Raw genomic sequence first — 23,045 nt, forward strand, 5'->3', positions numbered from 1 at the left:
CTCCCAAAATATTAGGACTCTAGGTCCTCCCCCACAAAAAAGCTGACTAGATGGTCATTTACAACTGAAGGAGCAATGGGTAGATCAGAATACAGTTAACTAAACAGTTGACATTCAAAAGAGATAGGATAAATTCTTGCTGGATAAGTTTATAGGAAGGGTTTGGCATGATGCTATTCTAACAATCTAGGATTTAAAAAAACATATTCCCCATTCTAATTACAGCTATGATATTTCCTGGGGATTACTCATCCAAACATTAATCAGATCTGACCCTGCTTATCATTTCCAAGATCAGCCAAGTTCAACTAAGGTGTGTGTAGTACATGTGTATTACTCTTGTTCTGCCTTGCAAAAAGCTATATAATCATACTGTGTAGTAATAATGTATACAATAACAAAACATACAAAAATATACATGTAGATCTATAAAATATAAAATTTGACTTTCACTTTAGATACCAGGCCAATAGCTGCTATGGCTAATTGAATCCCTCAGAATTCTTTTCAGGGCACCTGAGCTGGTAGCATCATTGCCTCTTACCACAAGAAATTCCACAATTTAATTTTGCTGTCTGTGGAAAGAAAAACAGGTGTGCAAGAAACATCCGCTCCCAAGTTATCATCTATCAGTTAATGAGTCATCTTTTAGTACTAGACTCTTTTGCTTGGAAATGCACCTGGGCTGTCAGGTGTCATCCTGCTCATTTTGATAGTGAGGGCTCTATGCCTACTTTGTAATTATTGAACAATAACAATAATTAAGGAAAACATTCTGGATTCCCAGAGGAAATTACCACCTCAGATAATAACACAAGACCAAAACTATTCCTGATTTGTAAAAGGGGTCTGCAGATGGCTGTGGCTTTAAAAGGATGGAGCTTTAGCTCTACAGCTGGAGATGATGAATTCATCCTTGTCACATGCTGGCTTCATTCCTGCAAAACTGGTTCCTACAAGGAAAAAAAAACATTTAAAGAGGAAAAGACAGGGGGAAGGAGGAGTAAAGCAAAATTGGGGGGTTAGGCAAGGAAAAAATATATAGAAAAAAACTGATTCTTGTTGCTAAAGATGCAAGCATGAAATATAATGACACTTTGAACTAGAGTAAACCATAGCACTATAGTCAAAGAGTTGTAGTCATTGTCCCATTAAAATTCCATTTCTTTCTCAAGCAAGAAATCCAAAAGTTAAAAATATTTTCTTTAACTAGGACAGTCAAGTTTAGCCTTCTCCACCAACTCCATTAACTTCACCATCCATCTATTGTGGGTAATTGGGAGCCTTCTCATTTTTGTGCACAAAGAAGCCTTGCTGCTCTTATATTATACATAAGAACAATGTTTGGTGTTTTTTTCAATTTTTTTCATCAAAGTTCAAAAACAAACAAACTTCTGGCTTCAACTGTACAATTTGAGAATTCTCTGAATTAAAATATATAGCAGATCCCAATCTTTCTTAGCTTTCTTACAAGCCCACCAAAGATGATAAAAAAATATCTTTAGATAGGTTAATTTCTACTATACACTGGCACATCTTTATATACCTTTCACAGTTTATCAGGTGTTAAATACCCAAAATACATAATCTTCTGTTTCACATTATAATCCAAACGTACATTTCAATCCTTTATATATTTTCCAATGATCAAGTGATAGAGGCTAATTTTAAATAGGATAATTACAGTTTAGCAGGATGGGTTTGTGACATCCAGCCAGCCTAGCCTAGCAACAAAAGCTGTGTTTCAAGTAACAAATGAATACCTGATGTGTTTTGCCCCTTCTGAAGAAGTATATAGGCATGTGCTGTTCAATAAGAAAGTTGTTCAGAAGTGACTCTCACCAGAATACTCTGAACCTGTTTGTGCAAATAAAACCAACTTATTTCTGGATTCCAAGGACTGAGTCTCGTAATTTCCTGCAACAACAGAGAATGCGGCACAACGTGTACAAGCAGAATGATTAAAATGATTAAAAGCATTATCACAATATAGAAAATGTCAAAGAAAAATAACAACAAAATTCCCAAAATAGCAAAAGAACGGCCCTAGTTTGGCCTCATGCAACCACTTTGCACGCTGTTAGGGTTGATGATGAAAGACCCAAGTGTTCAAGGCTTATGAAGAGATTATAAAATATTATGAAGTATTATTATAAAATAATCTCAGACACCTCTTCGCCCCCCAATTCACATAAATATAGAGCGGGAGGAAGCATAATCAGACTGACAAAATTTTATTTACTGCAGCCAATTTTGATAAAAGTAGCTTTTAGTCATCCAATAGTCTATTTCTTGCTCTGTCCTACCTTATAGGGCTAGCAATATTGTTTCCATTGCTAGTTAAAATAGTGTCCTGATGTCACTTCTTCTTAACAATAACCAATTTACATGCTTAAGCACTGCCTCATCATGCAAAGATTTGATCTATTACTAGTTTTATTGGGCCCAATAGGAAGAGAATACAGAAATGATTGTAAGTAGAAATATTTACAGAAATGGCTCATCAGGAAAAGTTCTCTTTTGGCAGGAGTAAATGAGGAGACCAGAGTTTATTTCCTCCTGAAATTTGATAATTCTTATGCAAGGAATTTCTTACAAAATTGCTTCATTTCCTATGGACTGGCACATCTTACTGTGAACAAGGTCAGTGAGATTCATCCACTTACTGCCAACAGACTCCAGCTGTGAGTTATAAGGGGCATCTGAAATAATAATAATAAAAAAAGACTTTAGGAGAAAAAACCCAATTATCCTTAATCAAATCTAATTTGTAATCCATATGTTCTTTTTGTTTGTAGAATGAAGGAAAAATAATATGAAATAAGTGCAATGAGTTGGGAATAAATGGATGTTATTGGCTTTACCACATGCTTCCATTATCCAGATGAAACATGATTTAAATGAATGGGTTGCAGAATTTCTCCGATGCAAATGGTTTTATAGTAAGCCTGTATATCAGACAGGGACAGCTGCTTAGCAATCACAAAACAATAAAAATTAACAAAGCTATATTTTTCAATCGATGGACCATTTGCTAGAACTGTATATGTGTATCCATGCATGTGAATATTTGCACAAGCCAATAAGGTAGCTTGGTCAGCAGAATGTTTGTTTTATTTATGAATTAAAATGTTTATAACTTATCTTTCAGCCTGCCTCTAAAGTTACACAAGCATTAAAGCAGATTCTCCATAAAATTGAGAGCACAAAACCCCCAACAAAAAGACTTAAACTAAAAACAAAAAAAATGTAGATTTTTTTTCTTCCATAAGGAGGGAAATTCTTAATAGTCCTGCTCTTGAGATCCTGCCATTCAGAATGGCTCATTTGTTCAGAATATCATCATTTCTAGAAGACCTTGGGGGTTTTCTAGTTCAACCCCCTGCTCAGGCAGGAGACACTAAATCATTCTGGACATATGGCTGTTCAATCCTTTCTTGAAAGCATTCAATGATGGAGCATCCGCAACTTCTGAAGGCAAGCCATTCCACTGGTTTATTGTTCTCATTGTCAGAAATTTTTTCCTTAGTTCTAGGTTGCTTCTCTCCTTGATTTGCTACTTTGGTGATATGACAAGAAGAGATTGGACTGCCATTTGTCAGAAATGGTGTAGGGTCTCCTGCTTGGGTGGGGAGTTGGACTAGATGACCTAGAAGGTCCCTTCCAAATCTGTTAATCTGTAATCTGTAAGTGAGATCCACAGTGACAGAGATTTCCCATACAAATATCCATGAGAAGTGCTGAAAACAAAGGCAAATGCAAAAGTTAAATTTATTTAAAAGTGGAATGTAATATAATGCAGTTATGCAGCTAGATATAAATAGTAAGGTGTACAAGTTCTCAATTATGTTTTCCTCTTGGCTGGAAAGTTGCTTTGTGAGCCATGAAATCCTTCATGTCTAAAAGCCAAGGGAGGTTGGCATGTTGCTTCATTTGGCATAATTTCTGCACCTTCTTCAGCATGATCAATAGCTGGTAGAAATTTCAGTGTTGTGGGATGTATAAAGCCCTTGGACATGTTGGAAGATGTTTCAGAAGTGATATGAAGAACCTTCAAGAGACCAATAGTTTTAGACCTTGCAATGGGTTCTTTTTTAAAAAACTGTACCCAAGTACAGACTCAAGAGAGGCACAAAAGCACTGGAATCTAGATAAGTAGTTTTTTTATATCCTTTATATATATTCTTTATACCCCCTATTATAAGTTGGGAAGATATTTTATTTTGTAAAAGCAAACATATTACAGTCATATTTCAGTGCTTCCTATATTTTTGCTATTGCTATCTCTAAAATATTACTATGATAATTACTATATTATTTATTTCATTTATATGACTACCCAACTCACACAATGTGACTCTGGACAGTATGCAGAAATAAAAACCCCACAATTTAAAAACCACACCCCCTTCAATGGTGGCAAACACAAATAGGCTACTTGACTGGCTTTGTGTCAACCTAGGGTCCCAAGTCCACTGACAGAACCTTGTCTTCAGGGTCTTTCAAAAAGTAACAAGGTGGGGGCCAATCTAATATCCAGCACAATGATTTTCCACAGGGAATGAGCCATCTTTTTCTTGTTCCCACCAGAAGAAATTCCATAAGAAGAACATACAACATGCCCTGCTCTCTCTGGTGGGACCATTGCTACTATTACTGCCCAATTTACTGTTACTATTACAATGCTATACTCTTATTACTATTCAATACGCTTTTACCTGTTACTCTATTTCTATATACTATGCTCTAAGCCAGTGTTTCTCAATCTTGCAACTTTAGCTGGGGAACTCTGTGGGAGTTGAAATCTAGACATCATAAAGTTGCTAAGGTTCAAAAACACTATATTATTACTAGTATTCATCAACATTACTTTCATAAGCCTGTTTTGTCTTAAGTCACATCTCTCTTGAGATTTATTCTTCTCTATTAATGGCCAGCTTATTCAGCTCTCGCACCTTTTTATGTTGTGCTTTGTATTGCTGGACTTCTATTCTTCATTTCCTCTGCTTAGGACTGTCCTTCTGAAGGAAAAGTGTCTTCTTTCATTTGTTGTACTCAGTTTGCTGGTAGCTGCAGAGCTCCACAATCTGTCTCTTCCCATACCTGAGTCAAGGTTGTTCCTTTATGAGCAACTCTGCTGTGGTGACACAGGAAAAAGCTCAAATTGGAGGGAAAGAAGGCAGCACAGGTGCCTGCAATTTCCTTCAAACTCCCTGCTCGTCCACACACCTGTCCTTCAGTGAGCTGAATAGTGTAGTTTCCATTGTTTGAAGCACTTCATTGAGGTAGAATGCTGTGCTCTTGCCCCATCTAACAATTGCAGCATAATGAGTAATAGAAGCATGCCAAGTGTCAATTATACTGAAAACCATCCAACATACAGAATAAAATGCAGTTACACTAGTATTTTGGCTAAAAAACCAAAATGACCTGAGGAGGTTCTGAGGCCAACAAAATGAGAGTAGAATGTCCAAAGCCAGTCCATGAGCCTCAGGTTATTCTTTTTTTTTTTTAATATAATTTTTATTGGTTTTTAAAACAAACATAAACAAACAAAACATAAAAACATCAGGCCATCTTCCATATATGTACATACAGTGTGCCGGTTGGTTTACAAATTGTTTTGTGCTTCCATTTCGTAGTCTTCAATTACAATTACATTGTATATGATCTCGTATTTTCAATCCAATATTAAATACATTGGTATCATTATTAATCATTTGACTATACTTTTATTCATCCATGCTTTAGGAAATAATTATATTTTACTTAATTTGTTTTGTGGCAATTCATATTATCATCCCAAATCTATCCTAAAATCATTTTATAGATATAATGAAAAGAATACATCTTTATATATTTAGTATTTTCTAAAAGTCTACATATTTTGTTGCTATACTTTGTTGTCTAACCATTGATAGAATAGATCCCAAACTTTATAAAATTGTTTATCATCCTGTTCTCTAATTTCAAATGTCAATCTGCTCATTTCAGCACATTCCAATATTTTCTTAATAATTTCCTCCTGTGATGGTATTTTCTCATTTTTCCAGTTTTTAGCAAATACAATCCTAGCCACTGTTAATACATTTATAATTGGGTATTTCAAATCTTACTATATATTTCAGGTAAAATTCCCAATAAAAATATATCTGGTTTCAAATTTATATGCTTTTTTTGTCATTTTTTCCAACCACGTGTGGATTTTAGTCCAGTATTTTTTAGCATCCGCACAAGTCCACCACATATGGTAATATGAGCCAGGTGTCTGATGACATTTCCAACATTTTTCGGATTTATTCTTGAACATTCTTGCTATTCTTGTTGGGAGGAAATGCCACCTGTAAAACATCTTATACAAATTTTCTTTATATGCTTCTGACATTGTCATTTTATAATTTTGAGACCACAATTTTTGCCATTTCTCTAGATCAATCCCATATCCAAAATTCTTCCCCCAAGCAATCATAGTTTCTTTAACTTGTTCTTCTAGTTTAGCTTCTAATAAATATCCATAGAATTTTAAAATCACCTTTTCATCAGTACCTGTCAAAATCTTATCTAAATCAGTCAGTTTATCATAGAAATCTTCTGTTTTAGAATCTTTATCATACCTTGAATGTATTTGCGCGTATGAAAACCAATTCATCTTTATACCTTGTTCCTCTAGTTTTTGTATAGATTTAAGTTCACCCTTTTCATTCAATATTTCACCATATCTTACTTTGTTCCTTTTTATATATTATAGGATAAGAAAATGCTTCAATAGTCGATAGCCAGACTGGAATTTTCAAATAGCATTGTCTTTTAATCTTCTCCCAGTTTAACCACAGAGACTCCCATATATAATGTCTTCTAAAGTACCCCTGTGTTTTAGTTCCTTTATACCATAGAAAAGCATGCCATCCCAACAACAGATCATGTCCTTCTAATGTCAACAATCTAGTATTTCTTAATGTTATCCATTCCTTAACCCACATCAAATTTGTAGCTTGGTAATACAACTCCCAATTAGGCAAACCAAATCCTCCTCTTATTCTAGCATCTTGCAAAAGTTTTAACTTTATTCTTGCTTTCTTACCTTGCCGTATATATTTCAACACAATTTTATTTAAATCTTCAAAATAGTCTTTTCAAAGCCTAATTGGAATTGTTTGAAACAAATATAAAATTCTGGGTAATATATTCACCTTGATTGTTGATATCAGTGACAGTTGTAAATTTTCCCATTTTGCCAAATCTAGCACTATCTGCTGTTTAAGTTTGATATAATTATTCTCTTTTAGCATACTGCATCTTGCTGTCAAGTATATCCCTAAGTACTTGATCTTATTCGTGACCTGAATTTTCAATAGGTCTGCCAGTTCTTCCTTTTGTCTTGATATCATATTCTTTGTCAAGATCTTTGTCTTATCTTTATTTATTTTCAAACCAGCCACCTTTCCACATGTCTCTATCTTTTCTATCAATTTTGATGCTGTTTCTAGTGGGTCTTCTAAAATGAAAACCAGATCATCTGCAAATGCTTGCAACTTAAATTCTTCCTTTTTAATTTTCATCCCTTTTATATTCTTTTCATCTCTAATATTTCTATTTAACACTTCCAAAGTTAACACAAACAACAGAGGTGATAGTGGGCACCCTTGTCTTGTTCCTTTTCTTATATCAATAGAGTCTGTCAGTTCTCCCTCTATCATTACCTTTGCCGTTTGCTTATGATATATAGCTTTTATTGCTTGAATAAATTTTCTAGCAAAGCCCATCTGTTGCAGCAGTAACAACATGAATCGCCAATTCACATTATCAAATGCCTTCTGTGCATCTAGAAATATCAAAGCCATTTGTTTTTCAGGATGTGCCTCGTAGTATTCCAAAATGTCCAAGATTACTCTCATATTGTCTTTAATTTGTCTCTTTGGCAGAAATCCATTTTGATCAGGATTAATAAAATTATTTAAGTATTTTTTAAGTCTTTCTGCCAATATTGAAGCAAAAATTTTATAATCTGCATTTAGTAGGGAAATAGGTCTATAGTTCTAGATTTGTAATGGATCGGCCTCCTCTTTTGGAACAAGTGTAATATAGGCTTCTGACCATGATTTAGGTATCCTCTTCTTTAACATAACTTCATTCATAACTTCTAGCAATGGAAGATTCAACGATTCTTGTAATGTTTTGTAAAATTTTGCCGGAAGTCCATCTGGGCCTGGTGCCTTTCCATTATTTTACCTCTTAAGTGCTTCAGTTAACTCCATCATCGTTATATTGCTTTCTAACATTGTTTCAATCTCTTTAGGTATCTGGGGTAACTTAGCATTCTGTAGGTACTGTTTGACTCTTTCCTCATCAATATTCTCTTGTGTTTATAGTTTCCCATAATAGTCTCATACGATTTCCTTCTTCTCTTTACTACCATAGCAAACTTGGCCTTGGTCATCTATTAATTGCTATATTTTCCTTGATTCTTTCTCCTTTTTCAATTTATATGCTAACCATCTACCTGGTTTATTTGCATCTTCAAAGTAATTCTGTTTAGCACCTCTAATTTTCTGTACTAATTCTTCTTTTTCTATTAGACCCATTTTATGTTTGGTTATATCCATTTTTAACTCAATGTCCTTTTTCTGTGGCATTTTCTGTAGCTCTTTTTCAAGCCCTTTATACTCATCCTCTAATGCCTTAGAGGCTAATCTTTTCATGGTATTTCTTTTCCTTGTATAGTCTATTATCAAGCCTCTGGCATATGCCTTCATTGTATCCCATACATTCTGGATTGATGTGTCTTCTTTTTTGTTTTCTCTAAAGAAAAAAGACAGTTCTTTCTCCATCCACTGTGTGAAGTCTTTTTTCCTTTAAAATAGTATTATTTAGTGTCCATCTAGATCTTCTTCTTTGTCCTTTCCATTTAATTGTCATTGGATTGTGATCCGCCCAAGTACTTGTTTCAATATTTATTTCTTGAATATTAGTTAACAATTCTGTGGACATCCATATCATATCTATTCTGGACCATGAAAAGTGTCTATTTGAGTAGAAGGTGTATTGTTTCATTTTAGCATTTCTTTCTCTCCATGTATCTTTTAAGTTTATTTCATCTACCATATTAAAAAAAGATTTAGGGAAAGTCTTTCTGTTTTGCTTTATTGTTTTCTGTGCTGTATAGTCCAGTTTGTTGTCTACAATTCCATTAAAATCTCCCATCATAACTATATTAGCGTAGTCCAGTTCAATTATTTTGATATGTAATTTTTTATAAAATTCTTCTTGTTTGTCATTCGGGGCATAGATTGCAATCAGGAGTGTTTTTGTACTATTATCCAATATTTCCACCATTAGTATTCTTCCGTTGTCATCAGTATAAATCAATTTCGCTGGAATGGTCTCTTTAATATATAAAACCACTGCTCTTTTCTTGCATTGTGTCAAAGAGGTAAATATTTTCCCTAGTTTTGGCTTTATCAACAATTGTTCATATTGCTTTTTAATATGTACTTCTTGTAGGCAGATTATATCAAATTTTAATTTCTCTAATTTATGGAAAGTTTTCCTTCTTTTAACGGCTGAATTAAGTCCATTTATATTATTTGTAATCAATTTTTTCTCTTCCATGGTTATATTTTATAATTAGGATTGGCAGCTCTCATGGATCTTGGTTCACGTTGTCCTTTGGCTTCCTTCTTTCCACCTACTGCACCTTCCTCTTTTTCAGTCGTCATGTGGCAGTCCTCTTGGAATTCAATTAGTGAAATTTCTTTTTCTGCCTCTTCCTCCTTCCCTCTGAAAAATTCTGTATAAAATGATTCAGCTATCTCAATTGAATCAATTCTGTATCTCTGTTCTTGCCATGTGAACATTAAATCTTCTGGAATCAGCCATCTATAATTTACCTCTTTTTAAAGTAGCAATTTGGTCAAGAATCGGTATTCTCTTCTCATCTCTCTCACTCTTCTGGGTACTTGTTTCAAAACCACAATCTCCTTATCTTTATATTTCAATGTTTTCTCTCTTGCCACTTGCAGAATTTGCATTTTAATGGCTTTCTTTGTAAATCTGATGTGGACTTCTCTTGGTAGGCTATTTCTCATTGTGTATCTTGTGAAGACTCAATAAACCTCATCTATTCCATCCATCATCTTCTCCTCAGCTATTTCCAAAGCTTCAGCCAATATTTCTATCATTATCTCAGCTAGATTTTGTCCTTTTTCTTCCTCTATGTTTTGGAATCTGAGATAAAATTCTGATCTGTCCATCTCCCATCTCAGCATCCCACTTTTATCTTGTTCAACCACAGTTAATCTGGTATCAATGTCTCCAATCTTCTTATCTATTTGTTTATCTTCTTCTTCAGTTTTTAATAGTCTCTCATCATACTTCATCATCATTTGTTGGATGTTCTCGACTTTTTCATCGGTTTTCCCTGTAAATGTTCTCTATTCTCTTTTCAATATTCTCTGATCTTGTTTGAATGTTTTGAATTCCTTGCATAATCATCTGTAGGGTCACTTTTTCTTTTTCTTTTTCTTTCGCTTGCCTTAACATTGTCTGTATTGAACGTTATCCTCCAGATGGTGGAGAGGAGGAAGTACAAGTTGAAGAACCAGTAGCTGTTAATTTCCTACCCTTTTCAAACAATTCAAAATCTTCAGGTTCTTCTAGACCTTAATCCAATTCTGAAGTAACCAATTGCGATTCCAAATAAAAATAGTAGGGAAAAGGAAGCCAAATAGTAATAATAATAAAAAAAGAAAAAAGAATTTCTTCAGGTTCTTGTATACCTTAATCCAATCGATAGTTAGATAACAATGAAAATTCAAAAATGAAGGAAAAAAGCATAAACATACACAAAGGAGAAAAAGTTGTAAAATCCTAAAAAAGACAGAAAAGTGAAAAATAAAAAGCTAAAAATAAAAGGAAAAATTCTTCAGGTTCTTCAACACCTTAGTCCAATTAAGAGATCTCAAATAAAAAAGGCTGCATAAGAGAAAAAAAAAACAGGAAGATAAAAAGAAAGAAAAAACAGTATTGGAGGTAGATGGAAAAACAAAAGTACCAGAAAGGCAAAAAGAGAAAAAGAAGAAAAGGCTACTCCCTTAAAAAGAAAAGGAAGGGAATCATTAATACTAAAACTTTTCTTTTAAAATAAAAAACAAACGTAAAAAATTAAGTTCCAAAGACAAGCATAAAGAAAAAAAAGCAAAGACAAGCTCCAAAGAACTAAAAGTCCAAATAGCTATTTCAAAAAGGTAAACTGTTGAGGGGTAGCACAGCTTAGGAAAAATCAATAAAACACACTGAACTTTGTTTAGTTATCTGCAGCAGCGAATCCACATCTAACAGCCTGGGCATATGCCAAAGCCTCACGTAGGCAAAGGAGTTTTCGATACCTGCAAGGCCTCACGTAGGCTGAAAGCAGGTATCAGGAACAAAAGGATGCTGCCCACCTTGGGCTACTGGCTGGACTGCAGGCACGGATTGGTTATTTTGTATCCCTTAAGCACTGTGATTGGGTGCTACAATATATCCACTGAGACCCCCAACCCTTTTAACATGTAAAGTAGGCTGAACTCTCTTTTGTGACGTTTTTTTGTTCAATAAAAGGGCTTCCCTGAGCGCGTGCTCGGGGCTGCTCATCCAAGACTGAACCGGCTTGGTGTCTTTCTTGATGCATTGGACTCAATGAGAAGCCCTCCTAATGCGGAGCAAAGCCGCATCTGGTGACCCCGACGTGATCTGCTGAAAAGAAGCAGACTCGCCTGCCTTCTACCTCCCATCTCACCCGGCCGGACGAGCCAGTTGCAACCCAGGGACGCCGTCTAGTCACGGATCCTTCCCCAGGAGAAATCCTCCCTTCAGGTGAGTATGGGCGGGAAATTCTCTAAAGTGCAGATGGTGCATCTGCAAGAATTAAGGGAATTAACGAAGAGCTCAATTTTGATTCTTAGGAGTCAGGGCAAAAAGCTCCTGGCTCCAACTAAAAAGGACCTCAGAGCCCTTTTAAAATACATCCACACGCAATGTCCGGCTTATCCGGAAAAGGGGTCCTTAAAAGTCTCCACATGGCAACGTTTGGGTGACTTTTTTCATGATACTCCCAGGGCTCCACCAAAGATTTTAACCACTTGGAGGGTGGTAATGGAATGTTTGATAGTTCAGAGCTCAGCGCTGACTAACGCTGGCAGCCCCCCCCTTGCAGGAGGTCCCCCTCCCTATGCTGCTGAGACCAAAACCAAAGATGCTCTCCCACTGGAAGCCTCTTCCCCCACAGCTCCTGAACCCTTGGTTCCTCCTAAATTAAATCCTGTGGGGGATCAGACACCCATGGGAGCAGTTGCACAAGCCATAGCACAGGGGTGCAAGGAGGGCTCTCTTACCCTAGAGGAGCTCTCCCTCTGCCCCATAGAATATGTGGGGGATGGAGCTGGGAATGTGCCTAGGCTTGAACCCTTATCCATGAAATTAATTAGAGATTTAAAACAAGCTGTGGCCATGTATGGCGTTCAAGCACCTTATGTCAGAGGTCTCATTAACACCAACAGCAGCTCCTTTTTCTCCAAAAGGCTGTCCAGAGGCAAATTTCAAATGGAGAGGCCTGCAGAGAGCTTCTGTTGAAATTAGCCTTTGAGAATGCAAATGAGGATTGCAAAGGATTCTGCAGCCCCTGGCTGCCCGAGGGGGTTTCCCTCTCGGACTATCTAAAGGCTTGCAGAATCGTGGGGACTGTTTCCTACAATATGAAACACCTGGCAATGGCCCTGCAGCACGCAAATTCTCAAAACAGGCCGGCTGGGAATTGCTTCAATTGTGGGAAACCAGGCCACTTCAAAGCACAATGTAGGGCTAGGGACAATCCACAAAACAACAACAAGCCAAAAACAATTTACCCAAGGTGCAAAAAAAAGGGTACCACTGGGCAAACCAGTGTTGCAGCACCACCCCCAACTGCAGGAAAACTAGAGGGGGGCAGTCAGCCAGCCCCACTCCAAAGGCTGACACCATATCTTTCCAATTAATTGCTTCTGAAGATATGGAAATTGACATCCCAGGAACTGTGTACTTTCTCCCCATGTGTCTGAATAACTCCTCTCCCTCCTCTCGCTTTCAATGGAAAGTCCTACCTCAGGGCATGCTCAACAGCCCCACCATGTGTCAGCACTATGTAAATAAGGTCCTGTTACCCTATCGTTCTGCCTATCCACAATTTCTGGTGTATCATTACATGGATGACATCCTTGTTGCTGCTCCTGGACCCCCAGGTACAGTGTTTGCTTCGTTCTCTTTCCTGAAAGCCATCCTTGCAAAGGAGGCTTGCACATAGCACCTGAAAAGGTGCAAGTGCTGACTCCCTATGCATATCTAGGCTATAAAATGCTCTCAACTACTGCCTATCCTTCACTCCCCTCACTCTCTCTGCCTCCTCAACCTACCCTGGTTCAGCTTCAACAATATCTGGGCACCATTAATTGGGCCCGACCTTTCCTGTCACTAACCACTGACACTCTCTCTCCACTATTCGAAGCCCTTACTTGGGGAAAAGGGCCCGCTGACAAAATATCCTTGCAGCAACCTCAGCTTCAAGCGCTGACCCATATAGAAGAGAACATACGTAGAATATGGGTGGATAGGGCCGCTGCCAATACTCCTCTAGATATGGTCATTCTAGCCACCCCAAGGCTCTTGACTGCGGCAGTGACCCAAAAGGACCAAAAGCTCCACATCTTAGAGTGGATCCATCTCTCCCACACACCCCGATGCTCCATCACTTCCAAACCAGCTCAATTGGCTCAATTAATCATAAAGGGCAGGAGCCGCACAAAAGCACTCATGGGGATAGATGTCTCCACACTTTTTATCCCCTTCTCGCTGCAAATTTGGGAACCTCTATTCCAAAACTCCCAGGAGCTTCAGTTGGCCTTATCCGACTGGCCTGGGCTAGTCTCCTGCCACCCACCCGCTGACCCACGTTTTCAGATCATTAGAACCATACCCATCTCCTTCTCCTCTCCCATCAGCAAACAACCTTTGGTCAGTGCCCTGACTATATTTGCTGATGGCAGCAGGGAACGAGGGGCATGTGCTTGGCAAAAGAATGGAGCATGGCACACCAAAACCACCCCTGTGCAGACTTCACCACAAAGGGCTGAGCTTGCTGCAACCATACTAGTCCTCCAAAATTTCAGCGAACCCCTCAACTTGATCTTGGACAGCCTGTATGTTACCCAAATAGTCTCTACCATCCACGACTCTTACCTCTCTCCTGCTATTGACAAGAACCTTCTCTCTCTTTTTGTTACACTGCAACAGCTTGTTGCACAACGTCAACACCCTTTCTTTGTAGGCCACATTCGCAGCCACCAGCCTTTCCCAGGAATTCTCCAGGAAGGCAATGACGTGGCCGATCAAGCAGCTGCAGGTATTATGACCACGCACACCCTAACTCCCTGGGAAAGCCATTCTTACTTTCATCAAAATGCCAAAGCCCTCATGAAACATTTTAACCTTACCATGGCAGAAGCCTCAGCCATCAGACAGCAATGCCCCACCTGCAGTCAGCAAGCCAATTCCATCCCCTTAGGAGTAAATCCCCTGGGTTGAAAGCCTGTGAAATATGGCAAATGGACGTTACTCAGTTTCCTCCATTTGCCCCTGGAAGTATCTGCATGTCACAATTGATACTTATTCAGGGTTCATAATGGCAACCCCGCAGAGAGGAGAAGCCTCTAAACATGTCATTAACCACTGCATTCGCACCTTTGCATCGTTGGGACGCCCAAACGAAATAAAAACAGACAATGGTCCTGCATACACTAGTGTGGCTATGTCAGAATTTTGCTCTAAGTGGCAGGTCACCCACAAATTTGGGATCCCTTACAACAGCCAGGGACAAGCCCTGGCAGAGAGAGCCAATTTAACTTTAAAGACAGCACTAGAACGACATCTGGCCAAAGGGAAAAAACCCCTTGGCCTCCCGGCGATGCAAAACATCCTTAATCTTTGCCTTTATACGCTTAATTTCCTCAATCTCTCTGGCACCCCTGCCACGACAGCAGCGGAGCGGCACTTTTCCTCCCCCCCCTCTCCTGATTCTCCCAAACCACAGGTGTACTACCGCCAACTGCCAGACCCTGCTTGGAAGGGTCCTGCTGATCTCCTCACCTGGGGTCGTGGCTACGCAGCTATCCAGCTTCCAGATCGTGTCCTGTGGGTTCCTGGACGGCACGTCAGGCCATACCACCCCAAGGTAGCAAAACCACCAGCTGCAGACATATCAACATGATCTGCCCTGCTGCTTCGCTGGCCCTCCTCCTCCTCCTCTTCCTCCTTGCTGCACACGCCTCCAAAGTTTCCATTCCATCCAGAGTAACATACTTCACGCCAGACACCCCACTCCTGCTGACCTGCACTGCATCCTGGGACATTTTTCCTCCTTATCTCAGATGGTCAACGCTTCCTCAGCCATGGTCCTACATCTTCAGCAACGCCTCTTTCCGGGTCAACACCTTTGAACAACCCCCTCGAGCTACACTCCTCATATCCCATCCTACTACAACCACCTACTATTGTTCAGGTCGGCGCTCCATGATTCTACGCGCAACACCTACAGCTCCTGGACAATCCTCAGACCTCGCTCATCTCATCATCATCACAGACAATTCGTGAATCAGCCTGACACTCATATTCAGAACCCCCTTTGCTGCGTAGGATTAAAAGATCACAAAAACCCACCAAACCAGATGACTGCACCCCTGCTTGACCAAAACCACACAAGCAGGCTTCACTCGACTGACTCTCATTTACCATACCCAGCAACCTCAGAGATGCCTTTCTACTGGGAAAACTTGCCAGAATAACGGGACTATGTATCAGTTATGCAAAATGAACTCAAAAACTATTTGCTATGACCCCAAGGCGGCTGTTCGCCTCAATGTTACTTTGTGGGCCGGACTTCCAAAAGCCTCTGGCAGAGCTGATCCTGAAGGGAGGGAAAACTTTACTACCTAAATCACACCACTGTGCTTAAGGATGGTACTGACCCAATTGTCTTAACTTTTGATGTTTGCATTGCTTGTTCCAAACCAGGGGGATATCCTTGTGGGTCAGATGATTGGAAAACCAAATATGCTCATGATCATAAGTATTTGTGTCCCACGCCCATCAATTGGGCCGTAGGAAACCCTAATCATTGGATCCCTTGCGGGGGCTCCATTGAATGCTCGGGTTGGTCTTGTGTCTGTGATTACACTGGGGAGGATACTCAGGTTGCAATCATCTGTCACATTTTAAACGAGTATCAGGGTCTACCAAGGACAACAAGGTAGAGATCACTATCTCCAGACAACACCCTGCCATGGATACCTATGGTATAGGGATCGATGGCATAGGAGCAGACCCAAACACCTACATTACTATAAAAACAGAAGTGATATATGAGGGTAAGGAAACATCATTAGGCTGGTCAGTGTATAATAATTTAAGGAAGCTAGATAAAGCCCCTGATACCAGCATAATAGCAAAAACCTATTCATGGACATGGCAGAAAAAATTGCAAAACAACTTGCAATAACCAATTGCTTTGTCTGCGGGGAACCACCACAGGAGAACAGTGGCCATGGCAAGCCTTAGAAGCCTCGCCATCACTGTTCAACAACATGTCTTCTATAGGAAACATAACAGCCAGAACTGCCCCTGACCCCCTTATCTGGACAATTACTACCAATCTAATCGGTAGAAACTGCTTCTCCCGAACGGGTCCATTCCGGTAGGACATCTCCTTTGTTTAGGTACATGGGACATCTCCTACCAGAATTGGACAGCACCTGATAATGCTACTACCACACCCACAAAATTCAACACAACCCTCCTCCCTTATCTCAGGGACACTTCATCCTCCCAGAACTGGACTGCACCCAATGACATGTATTGGATCTGCGGTAACCTAGCCTACCCATCCCTCCCAGCAGATTGGCAAGGGTCATGTGTATTGGGATGGATAAGACCTTCCTTCTTCCTCCTTCCAATCTCAGTGAAGCAGGAACTAGGCATCCCTGTTTATGACATGTTGTCTCGCAAAAAGGGAAGCCGACAATACTTTTGCAGGCTTCCCTGCCAATCAGAATACACAGGGGACACCTGGACCTCACAGAGAATCGTCTGCACCTATGGCATGGCCACTTGGGCCCAAGACGGGTCTTATGGGTACAGGACCCCATATATATGCTTAATAGAATCATTCGCTTGCAAGCTGTCTTAGATTTAGCAGGTCAACGAATAGATAAGGCTCTAAACACTCTTGCAACTGCTACAGACAAATTACGCACAGCTGTCTATCAAAATCGCTTGGCTTTGGATTATTTATTAGCCAAGGAAGGGGGTATGTGGAAGGTTTAATCTCACAAATTGCTGTCTTCAAATTGACAAGGTTGGCAAAGTTGTAGCACAGTTAACCACTGAGATGCGACAATTAACCTACAATCCGGATCAAGTATGGCGAGGTATGGACCTCAAAAATATCTTTGGCTCCTGGCTCCCAAAACTGCCAGGATTACAAGCTATAATAGCGCTCATAGGTATTATTGCTGCTGGGTGTGTTATTCTTCCATGTATATTACCAATCTTTGTTCGCACCATCTCTAATAGTCTGTCACTGCTAGCAGAAAAACGCACCATTGCACAGGTCAATGCCCTCTGGGAAAAAGAATCTCTGTACAAAGCTATACCCTCAGAGGACCCCGATGAGAACATGCGCACGGGCTTCTGTATGGACTATAGCGAAGAACCAGAAGAAATCCCTCTGCGTAAAACTAAAACAGAGGAGATGCAGCAGCGAATCCACATCTAACAGCCTGGGCATATGCCAAAGCCTCACGTAGGCAAAGGAGTTTTCGATACCTGCAAGGCCTCACGTAGGCTGAAAGCAGGTATCAGGAACAAAAGGATGCTGCCCACCTTGGGCTACTGGCTGGACTGCAGGCACGGATTGGTTATTTTGTATCCCTTAAGCACTGTGATTGGGTGCTACAATATATCCACTGAGACCCCCAACCCTTTTAACATGTAAAGTAGGCTGAACTCTCTTTTGTGACGTTTTTTGTTCAATAAAAGGGCTTCCCTGAGCGCGTGCTCGGGGCTGCTCATCCAAGACTGAACCGGCTTGGTGTCTTTCTTGATGCATTGGACTCAATGAGAAGCCCTCCTAATGCGGAGCAAAGCCGCAGTTATCCAAGGCTCTTTTTATAACACTCTTCTCCAGAAACTTATCACCTTTTCTTTTCCTATAAACTTCAACACCAGACTCCAGCTGTTGATAGAAACCCAGAAGAGCACCTGCAGTAATACTCTCCCATGCTCTTCCCTCTATCTTGTCAAATAGCAATGTCCTTGAAAAAAAGTCTCAGTTCTTTCTTTTTCAGCTTTGTCTGGTCACAAGAGAAATAGAATATTTCCAAGTCTCTAGTTGGCAGTGTTACAAAGTTTCTTTGCTTTCACTTTCCCCTTCCTTTTCCAAGCAAAATGCAATAAGAATTAATAAAAAAAAGATATTTTTTTAAAAAGAAATAACTAAAAGGGAGTCTCTAGCCTAAAATGTTTACAAAATCAAAAAGGAGAAAAGAAAAATAGATGGAAAAGACAAAACCAGTCCAGTTTCAAAATATAAGATCATGTATAGGAAATCCAGCAATGAGAAAAAAAAATTACTTTGACATTCCTGTTTAAAATCGCCGCTTAATCACTTCTGTCAAAACTTTTACAGATTCTTTCTTTTCCTTAGGGTGTCCTTTCAGATCTTAGAATAAAGAAAAAGTTCTCACCAAACCGGTACACTCTCTCTTTCCGTTCTCTTTCGTTTCGGAGCTGTCCCAACTTCAGCAGCTTTAATGGCTGCCTCTTTGCCGCTGGCAAGAAGAGCTTCTCCTGGATCTATCAGGGACTTTGCAGTGTCCCTGGGATTGACAGGATGCGCTCTTCACTTTCACCATCTCTTCGGGATGGTTTAGATCCGATAGGATGATCCAGGAGCAATGATATCGGCAGCGATCTCAGACCTCCAAGATCGCATGCCGTATCGTTGCGACGCCAGCTCCGCCCTTGAGCCTCAGGTTATTTATCCCTATTTAGGCGTATTTTTTCACCCTCTGTCCATCATTTCATTGGCCACTCCGAGCAAAACTCAGAGCACATCTAAGAGAAGAGGGCAGGGAATGTTAATGAAAGAATAACAGAATTACACAGTATTATAGCAGTAGCTTTTATAGTTGATTTTTTGGGGTGATTGTATTCAAAAAATGGTGGAATTTCATCTCCACAAAGACAGAGGAGGAGACATCTCTGCAAGAAATATACACACTCATGTCAGATTATTCTTAATATAGAAAGACCTGGGCTTATAAATGCTTTCTAATTTTAACCAACCCCAAACTAATGCACTAATAGGAAAGCTTGCATTTTAATGAATCAGAAGAAATGTGAGCTATGTCTACACAAGGGTCAATAAAAGACACCTTTTTTGAGGAACCACAACCACAGCGGTGCAGGTATGCTGTGTCATCTTCAGGCATTCCGCCACTGAAAGGTTTCTCCCACCCAATGATATCCCCTTCTTCCCCCATTTGTTCCACATTTGTCATCTTTTGGATCATTGTCTATGAAAAATGTAGGATTGGTTGTGGTTCACATATGACAGTAGGATCAGAAAGAATTATGTTGCAATAATTCTGATGCATCAAGAAATACAGTGAACCAGGAATAAATCTAACTCAAAGAAAATATGTGAGTCAGAAATGAAAAACATGAAGAAATCCAGACTTCAGTATAAACCAGCATCAGATAGGACTAGGTCTTGCAGCAAAGAAATTCCCATTGCTTCTCTTACCAACCTCCTGCCCAAATATCCTGCTTTTAGTTGAAGGCCGGAACATGACCTTCATCACTTATCATTTCATCTTCTGCTCTCATTGCATCCTCTATTACTGTCACAGCTGTTCCTTCCATTTCTTGTTGTTCCTTGACATTGTGATGATCACCAGGCTCAAAAAGTTGTATCAACTTTAGGTTCATGCTATGGAAGCATTCCAGTTTGAAAACCAAAAGGAAAACCATGAATAGCAATAGCACTTTGACTTATATACCACTTCACAGTGCTTTACAGCCCTCTCTAAGTGGTTTACAGAGTCAGCATATTGCCCCCCCCCAAAAAAACTCTGGGTCCTCATTTTACCAACCTTGGAAAGATGGAGGGCTGAGTCAACCTTGAGCCTGATGAGATTCGATCTGCCAAATTGCAGGCACTGTCAGTCAGTAGAAGTAGCCTGCAGTACTGCACTCTAACCACTGTGCCACCATGGCTCATGCTATTTTTGGAGACACTAAACCAATCAGGTTACTGGAATGGCCACAAGGAAGACTAGTATTGATTCAGTGTTCCCACAGTGTTGATGTGTGCACCAACCAAAGCATCTTCTGATTCACAAAAGCAGCAGCTGTTTCTCTTTTTGAAGAATTCTTTCATGAAACTGCTGGTTTTATCATTGAAACTAGTCTTTTGAGGATCAGAACATACAACTGTAACAAGAGTCTTGCTGGGTCAGATAATTTAACCATCTGGTCCAGCATTCTATTTAACACAGTGGTTAACCAGATACACGCTTAGAAGCAATAACTAGATACATGCTCAGTGCCAATAACTTTCCTCCATGGTGTTTCCAAAGCAATTAGTGTTTTAAATGATGCTGTCTGTCATTCCAGAGGTTGCAAAAAGCTCTCAGGCAAGTAGCCACTGATACTCCAATTCTCCGTTTGTCCAGAGTCCTTTTCAAATCTTCTATATTGGTAACCATTACCTTCAACAAATACTATGATTAAAATTTCATTTATATCCAGCATTTCTACTGAATCAAATTTGGGTTATAGGAAGGGAGGAAAGAAGGAAGGAAGGAGCTTTTTATTGGTGCGGTATTTCTCTGTGCATTTGTTTTAATTGGAATCTCAAGGTCTAACATTGTAAGAAAGGCAAAAAAACTTTTCTTTACCCATCAAATTTTCTTTTTCCATTTGGAAATTGTTTTAGAGGGCACAAGGACAATGTGGACATTGTACCAGAGCACAGAAAATTTTGTTGCTCAAGTGAGATTCAAATGAAACATAGAGCTCTGTTATAACTATATTCAAGATAATCTAGTAGCTACTTTGGAAGGACAGGCTCAGTCCTATATCTGATATTATGACACACCGATTGTATTACAGATTGCAATGGTTCTGTACTTGACATAAACATATAGGTAGCCCTTGATGTACGGCCACAACTGAGTCCAAAATTTCTGTTGCTAAGCAAGACAGTTGTTAAGTGAGTTTTGCTCCATTTTATGACCTTTTTTTGCCACAGTTGTTAAGTAAATCACTGTTGTTGTTAAATTAATAAAACAACCTGTTCTCAGAGCTTCCAGGAGAGCATGAAAATCTGGGTCTAACAACTGGCATGGGAATTGAAGAGTGGCATGCAACTGTGAATGTGTGTCAGGCTAAGCCTAAAGATGATAAAGAGCAATGAGTTCAGTTCTTTTTTTGCTTGCACATAATAGACAGAATCTTGCCAGACTAAGCCCTTGGTACTATCACTCTAATGGATATACCCTGGAAGATTCTGGGGAGTGGCTATCCTTACTCTCTTTCTTTACCTTCTATCCAGTTCTAGGCTGTTCTGTCCCTTGTATGGCCCCCTTTCTGGAATGTTCTCGTTCCTTCCTGGGAAACTGTTGCTTCACTGCAATCCATCACACAATTTCCTCCTTCATGGGCATCATCTGTTACAGGGTGTCCGGTGGCTTGAAGGTGCTGTGTCCATTTTTCAATTCACTTTTAAGAGTTTTGAATTCTGTTTCTTTTATATGGTGTTATGGCTTTTATCTGTAAACTTCCCAGAGTCACTTATACAGTGAGAAGGTTGATGTCATAAACAAACAAACAAATAGGCACCCCATGAGGGCAAGCAAGATGGATTATAGCACATTCTCCCTGAAATAATGCCATTTACTCTAATTGTTCCCACATTAGAGTACAGTATGTGAAGACCAGTTTTCCAATTCAAGGAATAGAACCAAATATAAGGAGAGAATGGTTTTGGCCTGCATGCATTTATTTGAATGGCTGAAGCAAATCTACACATGGATATATAATGCAGCATAGGGGAAGATGTATTTATTGGAATTTTCTTCCTTTATTACTTTACAAATAACTCAAGGCAAATTTACATAATACCTCCTCCTCCTTTCCTCCTCCCATTAGTTATAAGATTATGACACTATGAAGCTGAGTAGATTGATAGTCCAGTTTAACAGAAGGCTTCTTTATTGCAGTTGGCTGTACGAGGGGCAATATGACAATCCCATTACATCCAACCCCCCTCATTTATTGCATTCACGACTGGCAACATTCAGAGTTCCTGTGAGATAACAGGGCGATGTGGCCTCCCTCCTAGTCTTATACTCAAAAATTCCACAAGAACCCAATTTCTTACTATATTCATTTTCCTCCTATTAGCCTTCTCTTCTCTTGCAAGCTAATCCTTCCAACAACTTGCCCAGAATGGAAAGAGAAGTAATGTATCAATTTAGATTCATGAGAAGGACTTCACATGGAAATTACACAACTCTGGTGTCTCTCCAAAAAGATCAGTGGATGTTGGAATAACTTGTATTATTTCCCCTTCCCATTCTTCCTTCTGTTTTCCAAACTGTTGGCTGTAACATTAAATTGATTTATTGCTATCTGCATCCAGCTTGTGCTCATTCCCTTATCCACCATTACACTTGGACCCTGGTGGTTCTAATGATTTTCTTTTCCTAGAGGGGCTAATTGACATCTTTTTATGATGTCTCATCTATTTTAATTTGCTCCCATTTTTTTCCCTGTTACAACTGTTAAAAGTTTTATTAGCCTGTTTTTCCCCACCTTCCCAGATCTACTGAAATAATTTGCATTGGCAGCAAAAAAAACAACAATAATAAAAAAATCCCACTACAACGTGAGATGTTGTCCACCTTTTAAAAAACAAG

General features: G+C 39.4%; 1 long non-coding RNA gene across 1 annotated transcript; it reads left to right on the top strand.

Annotated features, from left to right (window-relative positions):
• The first annotated feature begins 224 nt into the window (after window positions 1-224).
• Window positions 225-22,570, top strand: LOC148128306 (uncharacterized). Its single transcript, XR_015741548.1, has 4 exons — window positions 225-313; window positions 2,528-2,643; window positions 21,680-21,822; window positions 22,531-22,570. It is a non-coding gene; the product is annotated as an uncharacterized LOC148128306 (long non-coding RNA).
• The last annotated feature ends 475 nt before the right edge of the window (window positions 22,571-23,045 follow it).

This window comes from Pseudonaja textilis, chromosome 1 (assembly GCF_049901715.1).
Source record: "Pseudonaja textilis isolate UNSWEBS1 chromosome 1, rPseTex1.2, whole genome shotgun sequence".
Taxonomy (NCBI): Eukaryota; Metazoa; Chordata; class Lepidosauria; order Squamata; family Elapidae; genus Pseudonaja; species Pseudonaja textilis.